This window comes from Coenobita brevimanus, chromosome 7, assembly GCF_032717465.1.
Source record: "Coenobita brevimanus isolate Jiangsu-jjx chromosome 7, ASM3271746v2, whole genome shotgun sequence".
NCBI lineage: Eukaryota > Metazoa > Arthropoda > Malacostraca > Decapoda > Coenobitidae > Coenobita > Coenobita brevimanus.
This window is the reverse complement of record NC_136960.1, coordinates 21,119,452-21,138,098: the sequence shown is the minus strand read 5'-3', so window position 1 is coordinate 21,138,098 and position 18,647 is coordinate 21,119,452.

Sequence of the window (18,647 nt, the reverse complement as noted above, 5' to 3'; positions counted from 1 at the left end):
GGCTAAATAAGTACCTAAATATTTAAACCTATCAACTTGCTTTACAACCATACCTCCAATTACACATTCCTGCGCATTTTCCATATTCATATTGATTATTTCAGTTTTTCCACAATTAATAACCAAACCCACCTTGCGACCTTCATTCACCAAACAGTCCAACACTCTCTGCATCTCTTCTGGCCCATCACAAATCAAAACTATATCATCTGCATAATCTAAATCCAAAAGTTTCCTGTTCTCTCCCCAAAGTATACCTGCACCGGTTTCTGTTCCAACGCGTTTCATAATGTAATCAATGACCAATATAAATAGTAAAGGCGATAGAACACCACCTTGAATTACTCCGGACTTGACTTCAAACGAATCACTCAGACAACCATCAACCATCACTTTACACGAACACAAGAAAATTAAATTCAAATAAGGAAGGACCTCTGTTAGTAAATGTGTTGAAGGTTACTATAATCCCTACTGTTCCAAAAGACTCTTCTGAATTTAATAAAACTATTGGAAGGTAAGGAAACTAAAATATAAATGACATTTCATATTTCAAAGGGTTACGTATTGCCATGATTTCCAATTTCTGGTTTCGAGCGAGTGACTTTCTTTCTTACTTTACACTTGCTTTATATCTTTCTTCCCAGAACGAATTTTTCTCATAGGAGAGTTGTTAATGATTGTTGCAATTCCCCGTCAGTTGATTCTTCCCCCCCCCCTCTCTCTCTCTCTCTCTCTCCCATTTTTTTCTGTCTAAATTTCCCCTCAGCAAACTAAGAGCATTGTGTTGATATCGGTTCATCTCATTCAATATTGTGTATTTTCCTGACTCATACACCACGCCTGAAAAATGCTACTTGCCCTTAGGTAAACTAGAGCTTCCTGATTACTGCCTCGTGTACCTAGCCTAGTAAGAGCTGTGTACACTGATCTTTTCTTTTAACAATATACATCTTTAATTCTTTCATGGTGGGGCCAACTCTAGTATTCTGCTCCAGCTAACACCAGTTCAATTTGGCTTAAGAGCAGCAGTAGCAGCCTAAGTGTTCATTTATTCAGCAAAGGGACCTGTTTATATACGAGCAGTTTTTTTTTTTTTTCTTGTAGTTACTAGTTGATTTCGCGATGTTCTTGGAAACATTATTTTGTACACACACACACACACACACACACACACACACACACACACACACACACACACACACACACACACACACACACACACACACGTACGTACAGGTACATTGCAACTCTCTCTCTCTCTCTCTCTCTCTCTCTCTCTCTATTTCTCTCTCTCTGTTGAAGGGCTTAACATGAAACTATCTTCATAGAGCTGCGGGAAATTATTGCAGTCAGTTTGTAAATGATTCTCTCTTTGAAACTCATAGAATACGTGAAATTGCTTTATTAAAATGCCTCCTTCTGGCCAATAATGAACACCGCTAAATAATCAGATGATGCATGAGCAGATGCATCGTCTGACATGTCATATCAGCCCAAAATATCAAGCAAGGCAACTTTGCATTTATAAAGACATTCATTAAAATGCCTCCTTATAGCCGAAATTGTAAATTGCTTTATATTCAGTTGGTGCTTGAGCTGACGCCACAGTTGACATGTTAAATCAACTCAAAATTTCAATCTGAACAACATTGTATTTCATAAGAAACTCGCTGAGAGCGCTCGCAGACAAGATATTCGAACTTTCCTTGGAGGAGAAAAAAAATTCCACAGGTGTACCAATCATAAAGCTTTTAGATTCGCCGCAGGTAAAAAGAACTGACGGAAACTGTGTGAGAAAAACAACGGAAAAATTTGCGTCCGCAGGCTTCTTATAGCTTGTATGTAATTACAGTGTAATAACACTACAAAAATAATAATACAAACCAGCAATAACAGCAACACAAAAACAGCAACGGTAATTATAATAAAAAAAAAAAAAAAAAAAAAACAAGCTCATATTGTTCTCCTCAACGTTGCACATGAGGCGCCGTTATGCTTTGCGCCTACCCACTTCCCTTAGAGCCGCAGCCTCTCAGCCACCATCCAACTCGCATGGAAAGTCAGTGTGAAAATTACGAAAAAGTGTGAACGTCCTGTAACATACTTACAGTTTATCAGTCAAGATGGTGGTAATGAGGCGGCTCCACTACCTGGTTCTACAGGTATCGCTCACATTCTTCCCTCTCCCCCGGAAGGAAAATGGCGGAGTGCAGGAGAAAGACAACACCAGTAATCAATGGAGAGAAAATTTCCTTGGTCTGTTGGGGGTGAGTGTTAGAAGGTGCAAATCTGCGGACAGTTTGGTTGATACGGGATATAGACAATATTTTTTTCTTACCTACGACATTAGCTGCACCGCCACAAAGTTCACGACTGCCAGGAAAAAGAAAGTGTCAGTCAAAAAATAGTAACATGTGGGGAGGTTCCTGTATGTTATTTATACAGTTTCATTCCAAGCTACCGACATGAAAGGCAACTGTGTGTGTGTGTGTGTGTGTGTGTGTGTGTGTGTGTGTGTGTGTGTGTGTGTGTGTGTGTGTGTGTGTGAGAGAGAGAGAGAGAGGAAGGGAAGGAGAGAGGGGGGGAGCAAGTGTCAAATCACCTTTACACATGAGATCTCAAACTGGCACTAAAATTTTACAACTCCGAGATAACAGAAGCCATAGCACTTAGGAAGGGCTGAGGAAATAAAGGTAGAACTGATAGTACAAATGCACACACATAAGGTATGACACTGATGGTAGCTGCTGGAGGGAGAACTTTTGTATGAGGGGAAGGTAGGGAGAGACCTTCCTCCGTATTTCTCTCTCTCTCTCTCTCTCTCTCTCTCTCTCTTTTACATCTATAGTAGGAAAAGTATTGGAAGGCGGAGGTGCAGATAGGGTTGTAGATCATTCAGAATCAAACGTGTTACTCTATGACTCGCAACATGGCTTTAGCCGGTATAGTGTTTGACAAAATCGATTCCGTTCTTTCAGTGCATGCTCTCTGAACATGACCAAATGCCGGACAAGTGATGTTCTTTATTTGGGCTCCCAAAAGGTCGTACCCCTGAGAGAGAGAGAGAGAGAGAGAGAGAGAGAGAGAGTGAAACGGACCAGTCTATTCCAGCTGCGTACGGTAATAGCATACCACATCTCATACTGCAGAGTCCAAGAAAATCTCTAACACATCGCTAAAGTCACTACCCAAGAAATCAAAAGAGTGTAGAGAGATATGACATGCAGAGACGCAGAAGTATGAAATGAATAGTCATACATGATCAGTGATGCCGTTTCGCCTAGTGCTGCTAACACCTCAAGTGCAATGCAGACACAACATCACTAAATTTCCCTCTGCACCTCAGCGTCTGGCAATAGATAGATAGATAGACCTCAGCACACGAGATGATTCACTTTAGTGTGGAATATGAAGCTGGTGATGACATGACACCTCTCCCACTCGGCTTAATTACTGCTCAGGTTAATATCATTCTTGTCGTCTCTATCAACCATAAGAGAAGCAGATCGTGCCTCAAATTTTGAAAATGTGTATAATATTACATAACATCTTTTCGTATTCACTGACGGACATCAGTAAACATAAACACGCATTAGCAGAGATTGGAGAGTACATAGTAAGTAATTCGAACTTTGAGACACTATGAGTCTCTCGCCAGTGGATCTAGATAATCAGATGGCGCGTGACTCTTTCCCTTTAGGCACAGGCACTGATGAAGTTTGGAGCCACTGGCTATGAGCCAACGACGGTCGTGTTTTTACAGATAGCAAACACAAATTTCACCTTCAAAGCCGCTTCATGACGCGGCTACCGTGAAGAATATATTCTGTGGAGTGATCTTGATTCCTGAAAATTCACTCACGCAGAATGTATACAGTCAATGTACTCTCTGGAAAGTAGCTTAAAAAAGATCACGAGCGGAACTATATGTTTAATCACACCTACCATGCAAAAGCAAATGGATGGAATCAATAGCACCAAGGCTGGCCAGACTCTACCAACAGAGTGAAAGAATGGCAATATCGTTAATGGTCGACGCGGAACTCACAAGCCAGGAAGCCAACCAGTCATGCTTTCCTTGTATTCACGCCGTCCCTCTTGTGTTATGTAATAAAGTTTCTATCCCGGTGTCAGAAATTATAGGTTCCAGATGCCCGTCAAGTGCTGGTTCCAGGCGAGGGGGAGCTGACGCCATTGTTCACGGGGGTTTCAATGGTTTCACTGTGAGGGACTGTCGGAGCATTGACACAGTCCGACGTAGGTATGTGAGTGTGTGAGAGAAGTGTGTGTGCTAGGGGTGTGTGGGTTTATTAGGGATGTGTGGGTGTGGCTGGGTATGTGTGGGTTTGGTTGGGGTGTGTGGATGAGGTTGGAGTGTGCAGTGTGGCTGGGTGTGTGGGTGTGGTTGGGTGCGTAAGTGTGGATTAAGTGCGCTGATGTGGTTGAGTGAGATTGTTATGTGTGAGTATGGTAGGGGTGTGCTGGTGTGGCAGGAATGTGTGGGTATGATAGGGGTGTGTGGGTGTGACTTGGTGTTTGGGTGTGGCTGGGTATGAATGGGTGTGGTATGGGAGTGAGGGTGCAGTAGGGGTGTGTGGGTGTGGTGTGGTATGTGTGGCTGTGGTTGGGTATGTGTGAGTTTGATAGAGATGTATGGGTATGCTTCAAGTGCGTAGGTATGGTAATGGTATGTTGGTGTGGTTGAGTGTGTGGGTGTGGTTGAGTGTGTGGGTGTGGTTGAGTGTGTGGGCGTGGTAGAGGTGTGTGGGGGTGGTTGAGGTATGTGAGCGTGGTAGGGGTGTGTGGGTGTGGTTGGGCGCATTGGTGTGGTCGGGTGTGTGTGGATGTGATATGTAGATGTGTGGGTGTGGTTGGAGTGCACGGGTGTGGTAGAGGCGTGTGGGTGTGGGTGGTAGGAGGTGAGTAAATGTGGCTGGTGTATGTGGTAATGAGTGTGGGTGTGAGGACGGAGGCGTGGGTAGAAAGGTGTGAACGTTTGATGAATGTGTGGCCGACAGTGTAGGGATGTGGTAGGATGTCGGGGTGTATCATCGGGGTGTGATCTGAAAGGTATGAGGGTTTGATGGGGGTATTGTTATCGGAAATGGGAATGCAGTAGTGATGTGTGACTGAAGTTGTGGATATGTGGCAGGGGTGTGGGGAAATAGGGTGGTAGTTGGAGGCGCTATAAGGTGGTGTGGGGGTCTGAGTTATGCAAGAGATGGAGAGGAGGATGAATGGGAGATGAACGGTGAGAAGAGGATGTGTGGTAAAGATGTGTGGTAGGGGTATGTGGAGGGACATGAGGACTCGGAGGTGTGTGAAAGAGGTTTGGGGCTGCGATCAAGAGGTGTGGTAGGGATGTGGGTGTGTGTTTTACGGGTGTAAGGGAGTGTGGTAGAGGCAGAGTAAGGGTGTGTGGATGTGTGGTAAGGTTGTATGAAGGTGTAGTAGGGGTGTGGGTTTTAAGTGATGCGTATGGTAGAGGCATGTGGGGGTGTAGTAGATTTGTGTGGGTGTGGTAAGAGTGTGGAGGGGCGTGGGTGGGCTGTGAGAGTGTAGGGAATGGAGCTATGAGTGTATAATAGGGTTTTAAGGTTGTGTCAGGGGATGGCGGATGTGGTCGGGGGGTTGGGGTTGTGGAATTTAGTGGTGTGAATTTCGCAATGGAGGTGAATGACAGGAGGAGAGGAGGAGGACTGTGGGAAGGAAAGGAAATGTGAGGGATTGCAGGAAAAAGGGAGGGAGGGAGAGAACGGAGGACTGACAAACGAGGGAGAGGGAAAGGGAGGGAGAGATTTTATGAGGTGCTGTGAAAGGGAGAGAAAGAAGGCAGGAATAGGATCTGTTGGAGAGAGATAGAGAGGGAGGATGTAGGGGGTAAAGAGGAGAGACTGGAAGCGAGGGGGCAGGGGGAGAGAGGAGAAAGATGAATATGCAAGAAATGTAGGCGTACACAGGGAGTCCAAGGAGTAAAGTACAGATAACAGGAAACAAAATACCTTGTGGGAAAAAGGCAACAAATGACGAAAGCCGTCCTTAATACCACTAGAGTTTAGACCATCCGGGAAAAAAGTCGACAGAAAAAAGTAAAAAAAAAAAAAAACATGTTGCTTATAAAGAACAAACATGGAGGAAGAGGAGAGAAGGTAGGGGGAATAGAAGAGAGAGAAGAAGAAAGAGGGAAGGCAAAGAGAGAGACTGGGAGGGGGAGGATGAGAATGGACTAAGAAGAGGGACAGAGAGGCTGAAGTGGGAGGAGTGACACAAGGAGAGGGAGAAGAAAAGACATGAGGAAGGAAAATAAGAGAGGGTCTGTGGGAGGGAGAGAAAAGAGTGAGAGTGATGCGAGGATAAAAGGGAGAGAGAGAGAGAGAGAGAGAGACAGAGAGAGAGAGAGAGAGAGGGAGAGAGAGAAAATACAGGGGGACAGGAAGAGATGGAGTGGCGAGAGTACGCATGTGACTTATGCAGTAGGGGATCATGCAAGGGGTGTCATGCAGGAGGGGAGAGGGCTGAGAGGGAGAACAATGTTGGGAGGATGGGTGGCCGATATTTAGAGGGAGAGGGGAGAGAAAGAAAAGAGAGGAGAATTATGAGAGTCTGGAAGTGAGGTATAGAGAGGGGGAGAGGAAGGAAAAGCAATGGGAAGGAGTAGAGAAAGGAAGTGAGTTAAAGGAAGGGAAACTGAAGGGAAGGGATGGTAGCCTGGTGTGGTGCTTAAAGAGAGGAAGACTCAGTACGAAAGTGTGAGAGAGACCAGGAATAAAATACGGCATATGTTTCATGTTTGTGCATAGTTGTAGGATGGATTAGTCAGGGTATCATACTGTAGAAGTAAAATGAATGTTTTAACCACAATGGCTTTTTGTTAATGTAAATAAAGTGGTCACGTCGGATTAAAAAAAAAAAAAAACTTAAAAGATGTCATGATAGTAAAAATGCTGAAGAAACTCTTTCGTCATATTGTCAGGGATAAAAAGGGGTTCATGGGAGGTATGATGGTAAATGGGAGATGTAGCGGTGCATGAGAGGTGTGGCGGTGTGTGGATATGGTGATGCATGGGAGGGCGTTAAGTGTAACGTGGGTGTGACGTGCTTGTTGGGAGTTGTGTGTGTGTGTGTGTTCTTACCTAATTGTTCTTACCTAATTGTATCTTTACAGGAATGAGTCAAGCTCGTACTGTACCGTGTCTTAAACCATATTTATCGTACATATCCTTGTGTGTGTGTGTGTGTGTGTGTGTGTGTGTGTGTGTGTGTGTGTGTTTTATAGTTACGCAAAGTGAAAGAATAACAAGGCTGGCAGGAGCAATTTTTGTCCTTTACAAGGAAAAGGAAAACTGTAAAACAAAGAAAATTGAACTAAGAAATATCCCAAGTCAAAGTCCTGCATATCGAGATGTTTATATTTTGAGCCTGAAAGACTCATGGTCATAAGCAGTAGTGAAAGCGGGCTGAGGAAGACAGATTCAAAGATAAAATTACTAGTTAACTCCTGCATTACAGACGTAGAGAGGAAAGAGGTGTAGATAGAATGAGGTATGTGAGATCTGTGAGGTTTGAGGATTGTATGGTGTGAGGTGTGTGATGCTGTAGATAAAGATGTGTGAGGTATCAAGAAAGACGTTCATGTAGTGGGAGATGTGACCTATGAAATTTGATGTACTTGGTATAAATTGTAAAGTATAAGAGATGTGAAGAGTGAGAGGTCATGTGTGTGAGGGGGAAGAGGGCGACAGGCATGAAACAATGTGAGTGGGAACCTGGTATGAATTTAGTTGTGTGCGTCATCCCGGATATGGCGTCGAAGGGAGGGTGTGAAGGTGAGTGAGGTATGGGAGGGAAAGTAAGGGAAGGTGGGAGTGGGAGGGTGTGAAGGTGAGTGAGGTATGGGAGGGAAAGTAAGGGAAGGTGGGAGTGGGAGGGTGTGAAGGTGAGTGAGGTATGGGAGGGAAAGTAAGGGAAGGTGGGAGTGGGAGGGTGTGAGACGGCGAGTGTCGGAATGTGAATGAGAGAGAAACATTGTATGAGGACTGTGAGGTGTGGGGAGGTGAGTGTAAAGGAGAATGAGTGTGAGAGTAGGAGGGAAAGGATACAACGATGGGTGTGAGGGTGTGGGTACGGAGGAAAGGGGGTGTGGAAGGGTGTCGGTGATAGGATGGATGTAGGAGTGAGGAGAAGCATGGGTGTGAGAATGTGAGAGGTAGAGAGTGTGAGTGTGGCTGTGGGTGGATGTGGCAGTGTGAGTATAAAGAATGAATATTGGAGTGTGGGTGTGAAAAGCAGAGGGTGGGGCATGGGTGTGGAGGGGGCGAGTAGGGGAGTGTGAGTTTGGGAATTTAGGTTTGGGTGTCTGAGTATGAGGGAGAATGGGAGTGAATGTGGAGTGTGAGCGACAGCAACGCGGTCCAGTGCTGGCTCAAACTTGGGTCATTTTGATTGGGAATCCGGCACTCTATCAACCGCGCCACCAGTTGTGTGTGTGTGTGTGTGTGTGTGTGTGTGATGCTTGGAATAGATGGGGAGAAGAGAGAAAAAGTAGAAAAACAGGAGTGGAAGAAGAAATATATGGAAAGAAAGAAGAATGAGAGATAATGTAATGGATGAGGAAAGAAAAAGGCAGAAGTAGTGTGGGAAGAAAGGCAATGCGTGTGTGCGTGATGGCCAATATCAGTGGTGTTCCTGAAAAAAGCTTCCTCCATCACTCATGCCAGGTTCTCTTGTTCACCAGGCTCTCACTTTATGTCAGACCCTCACCCACTCACCTCCCTCAACCTCCTGACACCCCAGTTTCTTTGCTTCTTTTATACCTCTATTCCTTTTCCATACGTAAGAGTAAAATCAGTACGATGGTATTTCTTGATACTAATGATGGTGGTGTCGATTATTATTATTATGGTGATTCAGTCATCAACTGGAATTTTCCATTTATATATTTTAAATCTACCTTTAACTTTAATCTAGCCTAATCCATTTCCAACCAGCTTTATAATATTCTATTAATGTTCACTCTCCATCATTCTAACTTTATTATTTTTATATTTCAGTCCCACTTTAATTCCATGCAATCATTTTTATTTGAACAATTTCAGTTTGTTTTTACTAATTATGATAAATTAATCTATGGTAAGAACTCTCGAGGCAGATATTGAAGGCTAGATCACACCCGTCCGAGACGATAAAGTCGATTACCCTTTACAAAAGGTATATATATATATATATATATATATATATATATATATATTGTCACGAATTTGCGAGAGCGTATTTGTAGGTTCGTGACATTTTCTTTCAGCGTGAAAAACGCGAATCCTAGTGGAATTCCCACTGTGTATCACTCAGTTCAACCGTCCTAGGATTCACTCAATTGGGACGGTTTTCAGAACATTTTTTCACTGTTTCATAAGTGATCATCCTTGTGGGAGACATTAGCACCTTCACTGAGTGATATATTGTGAGCGTATATCGCTCACTTTCTTTCCGTTGACCATTGAAGCAAGCACGGCCAGCCCTCGCCCTCTGTCAGGTTTTGATCATCGTGAGAGCAGGTTCGTGTGCCCAGCGTGGAGCAGCGCCGCTGTTGTACAGCGAGTTCCTGAAATCTCCACCTAGACGGTGAATTGGCGAAGAGGTTTAGCGTATTGCAGCGTCCGTCCTACGTACCGGCACCCAGTCATTCTGCTTAGCCCCCTCTACTGACCAGTATTTCTTTTCGTTTTTCCTAGGTTTAAGTTTAGCTTTTGAGTGAGCGAGTGTATTTCCCTTGTTATTTTGAATTCATTTTGAGACTCATGTAACGTAAAATTAATTCAGTGTAATCAATAAATTTATAGTTCTTTTCTTTGAGCTTAATGTAATTAAAATCGTGTTTTATTTCTCCATATTAAGCTTATTTTAGTTGCCACTCCTAGTTCGCACAAACGCTTTACATTATTCATAACTGGTACTTAGGCCAGCCCTTTTGTATTAAGTTTAAATCCGTTGTGCCAGCCAGGAGTTAATGCACTGGCAAGAACCTGTTTATTACTATTAGCTTTAGTTATTGATTGTCAGGGGTGGAGTCACTTTCTCGAGAGGCTAACAGTACTACAAACAGCACTCGTGAGTAATTAGTCTCTGCTGTGTACTGTTGAGAAAGTTTATAAATTCTCATCCTTAGAGAATCGGTTAAGTAAGCCGGAATAAAGTAAAACTTACTGCTTTATTTTACTAGTCAATTCTTTGTCCATATTTTCCAAACATATAACATTTAAAGCATTCATAATTTTAAACTCACATCCCCCCGTGACATATATATATATATATATATATATATATATATATATATATATATATATGTGTGTGTGTGTGTGTGTGTGTGTGAATATACAGTATATGTAGAGAGAGAGAGAGAGAGAGATTGGGGCAGGGTAGCTCAGTGGTAGAGTGCCTAACTCGAGACCAATGGGTGGAGTGTTGGCGCCCCGCCCAAGTTGTTGCCCTGCTGGGAGAGGTAGCGCTCTCATTGTACCAGCCGTGGCTCTCTAGGCTAGAACTGTGGTCGGAGGGTCGTGTCCACCCAACCGTCAATGGTGACATTAGGAAGGGCATCCAGTCATAAAATAATACATGTTCCAAACCAAAGCCCTCCACCAAGAGGCAACGCCTTAGCCTTTATCGAAAAAAGAGGACACAGCATAAAACTAAAACAAATAATAAAATACCACTACAGTTACCTTCACCACCAAAACCCCCACCACCACCACCACCACGGCTAGCAACACCATCATCATGATTACACCTACCATCATTACCACAGCCACAGCTACCACCACCACCACCATCAGCATCACAGCTACTACTACCACCACCACCACACAGCTTCCACCATCACCATCACAGCTACTGCCACCACCACCACCACAAGCCACCACCTCCTTCATACTCAACTACCACCACCATCACCATACTCAACTACCACCACCATCATCATGATCACAGCTACCACAACAGCCATCACAATTACCATTACCACCTACATCATCACTGCTACTCCACCACTACCACCACCACCACAATAGCTCCTACCACCACCACCACCACTATCATCATTACAGCTACCATCACCACCACCAGCACCCCCACAGCTGTCACCACTACCATCGTCATCATAGTTACCACCACCACTTCCCAGAATTACCAACTCATGCAAACTGAAATTCAGACCTGGAGCGGTGGCGTCTTCATCGCGGGTCTACCCCCCAGAGGCTGTTGAAGAGGAGGACAGCATGGGGGCCAAACCAACGCAAACCCCCCCGGCCCCTTACGGGGCTCGAGTACCTGGGAGTGGCTTCGGTCACCCGGGCAAGTACCACATCTCCCAACACACACACAACAACACCGTTTTTTCTACACCGAGAAATGACTCCCCGGCTGTCATTTCTCGACGACTTCTAGCCAGGGACATTGAGAGCAATCCAAGACCCACCAACATATACATATGTCCAACATGCTCAAAACCTATCACGTCGAGCCGACAGACAAAGAGTTAAATTCAGTGCAACTCCTGCAAGAACTGGACCCATTACACCTGCACAACACTTGCATCCAGAAAACATTACACAAACACCTGGACTGGCTCCTTATGCTCCTTCCCCCCACCCATCAACCCCCCATCCAATCCTACTCCTACTTCCTTCACACCTCCACAGCCAAACCCACTGACTCTTCCCACACCATCCAGTCCCCCAACTCCTCCCATTCCAACCCATCCTAATCCACATCAACCCTTACCTCCATCACAGCCTCCTCCTACCCCTTCCCCTCCACCCACACCACCTCCCCTCCGTGCTGCAGCAGCCGACACACATCGTACACACAACATAAACATCCTTCAGTTAAACATAGATGGCATAAACACAAAAATACATGAACTCACACAATTCATCAAACAACAGAACATACACATTGCCATCTTACAAGAAACAAAACTACACAGAGCACAGAAAACACCGACATTTCATAACTTCACCACCATTCGACAAGACCGGGCCGACGGCGGTGGCGGTGGACTCATCACCCTGGTACACAAATCCATCAACTCTGCAGATACCAGTGCACACACAAAGCCACTTCTCCCCCCACATGACACCACAACAGAAATACAATCAATTAAAATACGCACTGGTAACAAACCACACATATCAATCACTAACACATACATTCCCCTCCAGTCGTCCCCCACAGTACCACACAATTACTTTCAACAGATACACCACATCACTGTCATACCCAACATCATCCTGGGTGGTGATTTCAACGCCAAGTCGTCGGCCTGGCATGTCAACAAGCCTGACACAGACAGAGGGCTAGTACTACAATCCCAGACAGATCATCTTTTCACACTAAACAGTCTAGACCAACATACCCAAATCCCACACCAAGCCCTCCTCCCATCATCTCCAGACATCACCTTCTGCTCCCCAAACCTCGCTCCCACTACATCATGGAGAGTGGTCAAAACACTAGGTTCTGATCACCTCCCAATCATCATCACTACCAAAACCAGAATCACCCCAGCTGGCCACAAACACACATACACTAATTATAAGAGAGCCAACTGGGAGGCCTTTGTAAATGAAACAACAACATTTCGAAACACTAAACAGTACACCCATCACAAACATAAACACCGCTGTGCACACTTTCAATACAATCATACAAAACGCAGACATAAGACACATCCCTAGAGGCAACAGAAAGAGACACAACCCCAACTTAACACCAGAAATTCAAGGCCTCATCAGACAATGGGACACACTGCGACACTCCCCAACACCCCATACACAAGACACCATACAACAAATACAAGAACTCAACACTCAGATAAACAGTAAAATATCAGAACAGCAAACACTAAACTGGAAAAATTACCTCCAAACACTTGACCACAAAACAAACATCAGCAAACTCTACAAAACACTAAACAGCATCACACTTACCAAAAGTAACACCACACACTCACACGCTGCCATCACAACAACAGACACCATACCCTCAAACAAACAACAAGCAAACACTCTCATCAATCACTTTTCACAAGTCAGCCATCTAACCCCCCATCCCGAAGACCGACGTATCATCAGACGTAAGAGACAGTTCCCCACAGACCCAGACTATGCACCTTTCACTTACAACCAGACGAAGCACATCATTAACAATCTCAAGCACTCATCTGCCTGTGGACCAGACTACATAAGCAACATTCACCTTAAACACCTAGGACCACAAGGCATACAAGCATTCACCAACATATGAAACTACAGCTACTCACACAACATAATACCCAACATCTGGAAGCATGGCAATATCATCACTATCCCTAAACCCAATAAAGACCTCACGTTACCCTCCTCACATCACCCCATCACACTCCTCTGCACCCCCTCTAAAGTCACTGAACGACTGATACTACAACTAGTCACACCTCACATTCCCCTAGCCCAGTCACAACATGACTTTAGGCCACTACACACCACAAACAGACCTTACACAGAGAGTTTTCGATGGCATAAATTCAGCCAGGCCACCACACAGAACACTCATAGTCACAGTCACACTAGACATTAGCAAAGCTTTTGATGCCATCCCCCGCCACAACCTCACAAACAAAATATTCAACACAAACATGCACAATAACACAAAAAGATGGCTGGCAAACTACTTAGCAGGCAGATGTGCACACGTAGCATTTGTCGGTCAGTCTTCTAACATCAGAAACTTCACAAACGGCGTCCCCCAAGGATCTGTTTTGTCCCCTACACTCTATAATCTATACATGCACGACGTACCCACACCCCACACACCACAGATACACATAGCTTCCTATGCAGATGATATAACACTTACATGTACGCACCAAAATGCAAACACAGCTGCATACACCATTCAACCTTACCTCAACACACTACACGAATGATTCACCACAAACAGGCTCAAAATAGCCCCAGCCAAATCTACAGTGACTCTTCTCACAAACTGGACAGCAGAACACAGTCACATCCCACACCTCACCTTAAACAACACTCCCCTACCACACACACACACACACAAAATCCTTGGTGTAACATACAATACATCAGTGTCATTTAAATAACACATCACAAACATTAAAAATAAAATAACACCAAGACTCAATGCTTTGAGGTCACTTTTTTTTTTTTTTTTATGCGAGGAAGAAGGAACCAAAGGCCATGAGCCCGCAGTAACAGTTCCCTCCAAGAGAAAAACAAAATACAATAGAGAGCCAAATTCAAGATCCGATCATTTTGAGATGCCTGGACACACTGCGTATGAAAGACTGGAGATCATAGGCAGCAGGAAATACAGACAGAGGGAGACAGTTCCAGAGCTGACCTGTTGCATACATGAAAGACTGGGAGTAACGGTTAACTCTTGCAATACATACGTTCAGTGATGAATTATGCAAGCCCTGCCTGGGCTTCTAACCTCACCAAAACACACTACAACACTCTACAGACCATACAAAACAAGGCCCTAAAAATAATCACAGGCTGCACAGCTACTACACCCACAGACCACCTACATCAAGAAACCAAAGTCCTCAAAGTCAAGGATCATCTAGACATGAGAGGCACCCAGTTTCTTGCTGCAGCCTTCACAAATCCACAACATCCACTACAGTACATGGCAGCACATCCACCCACACCAAAGGAACATCAAAACAACACCCAGCACACGATACCATACACAAATACTGTCATCTCTCCCCCCTCGCCCACCTCAGACCAGCTTCCAGAAGCATATCCACACTCAGATCACTCGCCGCTCCATTCAATCACTTAAAGACAACACACAGCTGCATGCACAGCCTCCTGACATCCACCCTTCTGAATCCTATCTTCCTCGTGAGGACAGGGTCCACCTGGCCAAGCTAAGACGTGGGCACCATCCAGCCCTCTTAAGCTACCAGAAGAGGCTGGATGACTGTCACTGATGCCTGTCCAGGATGCAACACAGCACCCCATACTATTAAGCACATTATGGAAGACTGCATTGCACACAATCACCTACGCCAACAACACAACATACACTCTTTGAGAGCTCTGTGGGAAAGCCCGGTCTCGGCCGTGGCCTTCCCAAGGGGCTCGAGGCTGTTCAGCCAGACTGCCTAGGGAACAACTACTACTACTACTACTGAAATTCACGAGATCGATCTTTATATATCACTAGTAGTTGCTAAATTATTAACATTTCCGCGGTCCGACCCCCCTGCTGCCAGTAGAACCCTCCAGTTTTCCCCCCATCTCACTCCTCCTCCTCACCTGCCACACGCTTGAGTTTTTTCATTTCCGATAATTTTTTAACCTTAAATATTTCTATTAGCGGACTTGTTTTTTACTGTTAGAAAGCTGAGACTTTGTGGAATAAGATGAAAGAAAAAAGAAAGTGATATTGCCTAAAATAAAATTGTTATACTGAGTATAATTTGAAAAGCGCATAAGAATGTTTTATACCAAATCTGTGCACTGGAGTTTTTTGTGTTATGATAATTTTTCACCCCGAAATAATTGGCTTAGAGGATTTCTTTTTATACTGTTAGAACACTGAGACTTTGCAGAACAAGATGAAATAAAAAAAATAGAAAGTGATATTGCACAAAGCAGTTATGTAAGTTGAATGAGCACATAATGTTTATACCACCTTTTTAAAGCATTGTTTTTTTTTTTCACTTTTCGAATTTTCCAATGAATGAAAATACTATCATTGAACTGGAAATTCAGTCAGGCTAACATCAGAACAAATTTCAGGATGCTAGACGAAATGTCTGATTTATGGTGAATACTTCCTTTGTTTGGACGTGGATCCGAGTCTAAAGAACTGGTTGAACACTTTCAGGTTGGATGCGGGTCCGTTTCCAAAGACCGCAGAAGTGTTAAATATGAAGACTACAATAAAGTTAACAATGAAAACATTATAAATGATCCCCATTGGTTGAATACATTATCATCAGAATAATGACATGAGGAAAATGCAGTGTAACATATAATCTACTAATAACACTTCAATGACCATCAGCACATGCTTTGATGGTGATTAAAACAAATCATTCAAGACCCAGTCCTGGCTCATCTTCCTCTGTGGCCAGGTTACAGGTTGAAGGATCTCGTGAGTTATTATCAGACTTTTCCTCCAAGCTTCCACTGTGCCAATGTTCTTAATGACCTCCTTGGGCAAGTCATAGTCATGGCAGCACTTTCCTAGCCGTCACAGTCCATGCTTTATGGTTAAGTGTACTTCCGTACACTTCACACTCATTCTATTCCCAAGTACTTACTTTACAATGCTCATTTGGTTTAATACTGGTCAACATCAGCATTAACGTGGGGTAATGAGAGTACTGATACAGTTAGATCAGAAAGATCTATGTACCGGTTTTCCCTATTGGCATCTCTGTAATCTGTTACTTCTGCCCAAAGCTGAATTGTCTAAAACTTATTTCCACGCTATGTGGTGTAATTTTCTCCAATGAAAGTCTATGCAGATGAGAGTACTTTCATCACCAACAACCATCTTATCCAAATCCAGAATCCCTGGTTTAATTGGTTGAAAATATTCACTTGCATTTAGTGGCCACAAGACACGAACGTCATCAAGCAAGGGATTTTGCAGTTGCTTTACATGTTCAATTAAAAAAAAAATGGATACACCTTTTACGAATATCTGCCTCATCAGGAAACTTGAAGTCGTTCATTTTCCTCTCATGCCCATAACCCAAATAAGGGTATAGATAAAGCAAGCTTGCTACTGTGCCACTTTGGTAATTTTTACCCTGGGACGGTGATCTTAGAGCACAGGGGCCCAATCAGCTGAAGCTAATCATTCAGTAATTTTGTTGGATCATTCACCTTCTGCTTCAAAATTTTTGTTGACATACTGAACTTCTAAAAGAATGAGCTTTAAAAACACAATAAACACATAGTTTTTCGTATTACAAAGGTTTGACTAAAGGAGTTCAGCAGTATAACAGCACTCGTCTTTCTGTGCAAATTCAAAATGAGTTTTGAGCTCAGTCCACTGGATGAGAACTCTGACTACGACAACTTCTATCACTGCCTTCAAAGGGGTGTGTCCTTGTTTACTTAAGCAATAAAGCTCCATGTACCTTATTTGTCTCAAAAGACGAGTCTGAGAATCAGCTGAAAGTCTCTCTGATTAAAAAATCGAAGTTCCATGGAAGATGATCACTTGCAGCATAAAAGACTGCAAATTGCAGCGAATGACACACATCTGATTAGCAGCAATAGTAGGACTTCCGTCTTTAATTTCACATAAACACCATTATTAACACCTGTCATCATTTATGCATTGTCAGTCCCAGTTGCTTAAAGTTTCTGCAAGTCTAGTTCGTTATTATCTGAAGACAGTTCCATAGCATCACACATTGCATCAGCATTGCAATCACTGCTTTCAATCGTATCCAAAAACGTCTCTTCAGTTTTCTTCCTTTTATCAGATTAATATCTACTGACAATACCTAATAAATCTGCCACAGAAATGCCATTACTTCCATCAACCAGTACGTTAAACTTTCTTTTACCTATATCAACTCTCAGTTCGTTGTGTAAGTGAAGGATAATCAAATTACCGACCACTGCAGTATGTTTCATATCTTTACATCCTTTCTGTCACTGAAACATTTTGCACATGTCTGATAGATGGTCTGCCACTCGTAATGCACAGTATTCTGCTAAGAATAGAGCTGCTCGGCCCTCTTATTTTCTGATGTAGTTGCTTGTTTTTGAAAATGGAAAAACTCTTTGCCTCTCAGAAATAAATGGTTCTTATGCTTTTCTGTGATCGGCAGTGTTTTGTTGTTTTTCGCTTTCACTTAGTTTTGCATTCAAGGGACACTTTCAGTATTTGCAACAACTCTTGGTGTCATCTCCTTCGAGTCCAGCAAGTCACTTAATATTTCTGTTCAAAGAGCCTCTCAAGTTGAAAAAGCTGACTGTACTAGTAGCTCATAAGGACAGGGCGGTCATGTTGAGTGGTACAATATGAGTACATCCAGGACAAGCGATTGCAATGGATGTTATGTGCCTATTTTTATATTAACTTTTTTTTTTTTTCTGTAGCAAAAGTACTTTCATTACTTGTTCGTACATTGGTTTCATCAAAAACTTGCCAAAAATTTCCTCAAACAATAGAAGAAGTAGCTACATGGGTCCTTCAAAAACTTCTTTGCCTCGCCTAGAAACACAGAGGAGTAACCACAACCTTTGGGTATGACTATATACTATAAAGACTCATATGACTATGTACAAGAACTTAACTCTATGTCTTTATTTGTTTGCAGGTGAAGTCACTTGAAATTTAACAGGTTTGAGCACAACCATATTCCATGATAAAGAAATGGGCTGCTGATTTCAAGCAGAGCACAGAGAGCACTGACGATGAGCAACAGCCGGGATGCCCTAAATCATTGACCACAGACAGTCAAGTGCAGGTCATTCACTTCATGGTCCTGAATGAGAGACTTTTGTTGGTGCAACAGATAGCCAGCACCCTGGACATCAGTTCTGCTCAGTGCACACTGTTTTGACTGACATCTTGGGTATGAGCAAGCTCTCGGCAAGATG